Genomic DNA, 6661 nt, shown 5'->3' with positions numbered 1-6661 from the left:
TTACATCAAATTGGTTATGGATATAAAATTGTTAAATTGTTGCTAAATATGGTAATATTTAACTTGAGAAATTTAACTTCATATAGTGAAAGCAAATAATATGACATTGGGTGGAGTTTTACTAGTGATATTGTTAAATTGAATTACAGCATTTTAATCAGATAAAAATTAAACTTGCAAAATAATTTTTAAAATCTCATCAGTAGTTTTGTAGAAATCTCCTGATACTCAGGAAACTATTAAGAGAAAAGATTATTTCTTTTATTTTATTCTGGGTAATTAATATTTTAAGAAGTTTTAAAAAATTTATAAAGTGATGGAAATTATATATATAATTTTATTATATATAATTTATAACAATATATATTTATATATTATATGTGCAATATATTAATATACAACATATACATTATTATGAATTATATACAACATATAAAATGTACTATATAATATAAATTATATATAATTATATATATCAAATATATCTCAAGAAAAAGTATATGACTAAAAAGTTTAGGTTGGATAATTCATAAAATGATAAGCTGGGAGATTATAATTTTTATATTTTATGGACAGAGATAAAATGTATAATTAAAGTTGGGTTAACATATTCAAGCAATTACGAAGATTGTTCTATCACCTAAATACCTATTTTTTTCTGTAGCTCATATAGTTAATTTTCCTCTTAACTGAAAAATAATTTTATGTCATATTCTATAAATTGTTATATTCATTTCCAAGTCTTTTTTAGAGTCTCTTTTATTTAGTAAGTTCATAGAGTTGAAGTGTTCAATACTATTTTTTATTTGAAAATGTGATGCATTATGTACTTATATCCTTTAGGAGTACACAGAAGAATATAACATACCTAGTGTTGTGGTTTGAAAAATAATGGCCCCCATAATGGCACTAGTAAGAGGTGTGACCTCATTGGAGTAAGTGTTGCCATGTTGAAGGAAGTGTGTCTCAGTTCACTTCCTGCTGCCTATGGATCAGCTTCTTCTCCAGCACTATGTCTGCATGCAGGTTGCCATGGTGATAATGGATGAAACTTCTGAAACTGTAAACCAGCCCCAAAGAAATGTTTTTCCTCTTAAGGATTGCTGTGGTTATGAAAACTTTTCATAGAGATAGAAATCCTAACTGTAACACCTAGTCATAAAATGTATCACATACACTAAATAACCTCCATATTAAGTTTTTTCTCACGTTTCTTTTCAACAGCATTTTATATTAAACAATAAAGATAAGATTTAATAAATAACGACTAAAAGAAACTCAAGTTGATTTTACCCTTTAATTAAAATAAAATAATTTATAATATTTTATGCACCAGAATTGAGGAAGTTGAGAGTATACAAACAGCATACATATATGTGTAGCCATCAATACTCCTGACTCCAAGCCTGAACAGGTAAGTGCTCAACTAAATTCCCATTGTATACTGCTGACACTTTTTATCTATACTGAACATCTATATAAATTGCTACAATTCCATTTGATAATTTAGAGAATGCTATTTTGCATTGTTTCTATAGTGCTCAACATGTAAAAGTTACATGTTGGAGGCTTACTTGCCTCTGTAGGCTAACCTAGAGCTAGTTCTGGAACTTTCTAGCCTCTGTACAATCTTATCTATGCCAAGACTGTTTATAGCCTCTGAGACTTACTGCTGAATGAGATCAACCTTTCTGGTTCTTTCTGAACTCTGGATGGCTGATTCAACTCAGCCGTCTGGTTCAAAAGTCCTCTCTAAGCTGAATGATTCAAAATGGTTTCTCTTGGCTTCTGCCTGAATTGCTCTGCTTGGCCTCAAGCTAAGTTTGACAATATAGTCTAATCATCTGTCTTCTTCTCATTCTTTGTTGTGTTTTGTCTTCACCTGTGACTATCCTGTTTTCTCTCTTTAACCTATTTCTGTACAACTGTCTGGGTAAGACTGGCCTCCTCTCTCTCTCTCCCTCTGTCTTGCTTTCTCTCTCTTAAGTCACTTCTCTCTGTTCTCACGAGAGTTGGGCATATTTTATTCTGTCAAAGCTTTCTATGATTCATCATTTTGTGTACCCTTAAATTGCTAACTTTCAGACATGGCTGCTTTCTTCTGCAAACTAACCTTACCTACATTGTTTTGGATTAAAGGTGTGTGCTAAGGGCATGTCTGTATTCCAGCCATAGAGATTAAAGGTACAGGTACACTGGATTAAAATTCTCTACAAGAACAAAATTGATGACATAATTTATCATAAGTATAATTTTAACTAACCCATCTGTAGTATAAGAATGTTGAAAGAAACCCTTAAGAAAGAACTAAGCAGACCCGACAAGTAAACATGTATCAGTCTACAAACATTAGGAGCAACAACTGAGATTTGCCTTACTCACTTGGTCCACAGATGGAAGGAATATTTTAAAACTGAAAGAATACATATGAAAATTTTTCCTATATACAGATTCTAGAAATATAAAATTCGCTTTCACAAATAGGTTAAGTTTAGCATGGAAAGATTAAATTATGCTTTGGAAAAATGATGAAGACATTTCCAAGATACCCTTAGAATTATTGGGGAAAAAATTTATCCTGTATACACTGTTTAAATATCTCAAGTCCTGATCATGACAATCCTTTCTTTCTGTTTGTTTCATTGTACTGATACTTCTGTTAAAATTGTATTGACACTCATTTTGACAAAAAAAAAAAAATAATCTGGGATCAAGCAATTTACAGAAGTAACTTTTGTTGTCTTAGAGAGCTGCATTTTATGACATTTTCATTGGTTGAAAGGAACCTCTTTCTATGGCTTTAAAATGGTCCACATGTCATAGCTCAGTGTTTTTCCTTCCTAGTAGGAGACTTGTAGATGAATTTTATTCCAGCAACATGACAGCTCTGGCACTGAATCACATCTAAAGACCTTCTAGGTATGCAATAGGACAGAATGCAGACACACCTTTAGTGCACACATTTAATCCCAAGCAATGAGGATAAGAATAGTTCATAGAAGGAAGCACCTGTGTTTGAAAGTCTTATTGAGAGAGAGACAAAGTGGCTAATCAGACAAAGATTGGACTAAATGAGTCAGAGATATGATGTATTTAACTTTCAGGAGAACAGCACAAGAAAGATAGGTTACTTATGTATAGAAGTGGGGCAGTAGGACTAGGAGTGGAGTAGTATGTGTGACAGTTTTCCAGGGACAGGTTGCAGAGAGAGCAAGCCCGGGAATGAGAAGGAGACATGAAATTAGAACATATTGCCAAAGTTCTGCTGAGCAATTCAATGAGAAGCTAATAGAAGTCAGTTTGAATCAGTCAGCTTGGAGAGGCTTTTGAACCAGAACATCTGAGTTGAACCAGCCAGTGAGAGTTCAGAAAGAGCTAGAAAGGGTGAGTTTATTCAGCAGTAAATCTCAGAGGCTGAAATAGTCTAGACCAAGGTTAGCAGATAGATGCTGGAAGCAAAATACTTCCAGGTTTGGGCTGCCGCAGATTATATGGTAAGAAGATTAGAAGTTCCCAGGCCTAGACCCAGGGATAGCTAGACAGAGAAAGAAATGCTCAGGGCTCAATACAATCCATGAATCTGCACAGCTTGGGTATGGTTTTTATCTCATCCCCTCATCTGAGGAACTCAAACCTGTATTTACAGAGACTGAAAATATTTCTGTGAACTTTAGGCAAATTTATTTCATAAAAACCATGAAACCTATTAAGACTTGTCTATAATCCACATATGGGTCTATAGACCATGTACATTGCATTGTTAGTGTTTGGTACTCAAATATGAAATGTCATAAAATAATACTTTCCCAATGACATACATTTTCTGTCATGTCCTTAACTGTTGATTTAGAATTTATAAGTAAATGTTGTATATGTATATACTATAATTACTTTTTAAAATAAGCTATTTTAAATTGGGTTTTAATAACAATTTTGCTAATTTGTATACCTGACTTAGGAGAATTATTTATTCATCACAGTATTCTTAGAATTTGTCATTTGAGTTTTTGAATTTGTTTATTTAGTAAACACACAATATCACCTTAACACACACAATATCTTTCTAACTCCTCTCAGATCAAGCCCCTCTCAATTTTATATTCTCTTTTACTATTTATTTAAAAGCAACCCATTGATTCCCATTTGTGCTGTCCATACAGTCATAGATATATGACTATCAGCTGGAGCATAGTATGCCTACCGGTGGCCACACCCTTAAAAATATTGAATTCTCCTCAAACAGAAGCCATCAACTGTAACTAGCTCTTTAGTTAGGGATGGTACATTCTTAGCTTTTCCCCTTCCATGTTGGAATGTTGACAGGTTTGCTCGTAGACACATATTGTGGAGATAGCCAACGTTTCTGAGTTTATGAATACAGTGTTTTTGTCGTGCCCAGTGGACAGTGATTTATTTCAGTCCACGCCAAGCTCTAATTCTTATAATTTTTCCACCCAAAGCTTCCTCAATGATACTTAATCTCAGAGGGCAGGAGGGTTATAGAAATGTCCAATTTATGCCTTATTACTCCACTAACACAAGTTATTTGTCTGTGGACCAGTTTAGAGTTTTTGAGTTCCCATCTACTACACAAAGAAAATTTCCTGCTTGTCCTGAGGTCTACACTAGTGTGTGGTTATAATGTTATGAATTTATAAGGCAGACTGATACTACATTTATAAAAAATATTTACAGTAGGTTCATCCCTGGTGCCAGTGAACTCTCTAGACATATATTGTTGGCCAGAACGACAGCTTCACACACACACATTTCCTTTTGTAGTGTATGTTTGAAATAAAACGAGAAATCAGGTGGTTAACCCTAAAGCATTTGTGTCACTAGTAACCAACAGCCATACCTTACCATGGATGCACTATTGTCACTCATCAAAGTAATTGTTGAGAATGTCAGTGACTTTTTTTTCTTCCAGCAATCTAAGTAGTAATTTCCTACATTATGAAAGAAAGCTAGGAAAAGGGGAAAGAGTTTCCTGGGTAGCACCAACTTGATTTTTCTGTATTCATGGATCAGAGTGTGTGGTATCTTCAGAAATGGTGTTTTCCCATCAAGTATTTGTGGGAAACCAAGAGCAGTGAATAGAATCCCTGAAAAGAACTCAAAGAAGGGCATCTTTAACATGACCCTGAGCTTTATATTTGTTTACCTCTGGATTCCAGCAGAAGTATTATATATGGTGTAAGGCAAATACAACTCTACACACACACACACACACACATTTACACACATACACACACACAAAACTTACATACATGCACACACACACACACACACACACACACACACACTACTAGGTTTCACGTGGCTTTTCCTAACATTCTTTGTGTTTGTCATCCCTCATTCACCACTCTCTCTGATCTAACCTCCCATTCCTCTTTCAACCTATACTTTTATTTTCCTTTTTTGTAAAATCTACCCCAAATACCTCCTACAGCTTCATGAATTCTACAAGCAACCCATGTTAAACATTCCAATCTTTTTGGTTTTTGATAATTTTCATTTTCCAGTAATGATAAAAACATGAATTAAGATGATTTTGTATTATTGTACTTGAAATGATGCTAAGACACAGAATTTACAATTTTGTAATTTAAATGGCCATGATTGCCTTTCATGTTCCCCAGCCATCTTGGCAGCTGATCTTGGTTGGGGATTGTCCTGTACCTAAGGCAGGAAGATGGTGGCTACAAAGAAGACAATAAAAATATCTGGAGTCATTCAACTCTGGGCTCCAGCGTGTTATGAAATGTGGGAAGTATGCCCTGGGATACAAGCAGACTCTGAAGATGATCAGACAAGGCAAAGAGAAGTTGGTTATCCTTGCCAACAACTGCCCAGCTTTGAGGAAATCTGAAATAGAATACTGTGCCGTGTTGGCTAAAACTGGTGTCCATCACTACAGTGGCAGGAATATTGAGTTGGGTACAGCATGTGGAAAATACTAGAGAGTATGCACACTGGGTGTCATTGACCAAGGGGATTCTGATACTATTAGAAGATGCCAAGACAGACTGGTGAAAAGTAAACCAGGAAAGTTTTCCTTTAATAAAACTTTGCCAGAGCTCCTTTAAAAAAAATAAATGGTCATGGTCAATGTCAAATATTTTTCTATGCCCATGAAAGTGCTCATGAGGTAAACTCTCTCCTTATCTTTATAAGCTTCTGATATTTTTTTTATTGAATCATGAAATGTGCAGATTGAAAGTGTGTCTACTATATAAATCATAACAAGATAGTCTTATTCCTGAATTATAATGAATTTTAAAGATGATTATCCTGTCTTTACTGTTATGTTAGCTGTTCCTAGGAACCAAGTATTCTATAAAAGTTTAATTTGTAGACCAAAGGCTTTATAAGAACACAGTAAGTTTATTTTTGCTAGTATGAAGAATAAGAATTCACCATATGGGACTGTAAGGGACCTTTCAAAATCAGTATATAACAAGTTGAAAATCATTGCTATAGTTTGGTTATGGAAAAATATATCGATACTTTAAAATTTTCCCCTTGTTCATAGTGTTTTGTCATAGCAACAGAAAATTTGACATATGAATCTTACTTATATTTCTGTTGCAGTAACAAAACACTACGAGCAAGAGAAATACTTTTTAAAAGGCATTTAATTGGGGCTTACACTTTCAGA

The 6661-nt window shown here is 34.1% G+C and overlaps 1 pseudogene; it reads left to right on the top strand.

Moving 5' to 3' along the window:
• Positions 1-5695: 5695 nt before the first annotated feature.
• LOC127196592 (60S ribosomal protein L30-like) lies at positions 5696-6043 on the top strand (annotated as a pseudogene).
• The last annotated feature ends 618 nt before the right edge of the window (positions 6044-6661 follow it).

Source organism: Acomys russatus, chromosome 12 (genome assembly GCF_903995435.1).
Source record: "Acomys russatus chromosome 12, mAcoRus1.1, whole genome shotgun sequence".
NCBI classification, from domain to species: domain Eukaryota; kingdom Metazoa; phylum Chordata; class Mammalia; order Rodentia; family Muridae; genus Acomys; species Acomys russatus.
Note: the sequence above shows the minus strand (reverse complement) of the source record. Positions and strands in the feature narration are given on the sequence as shown.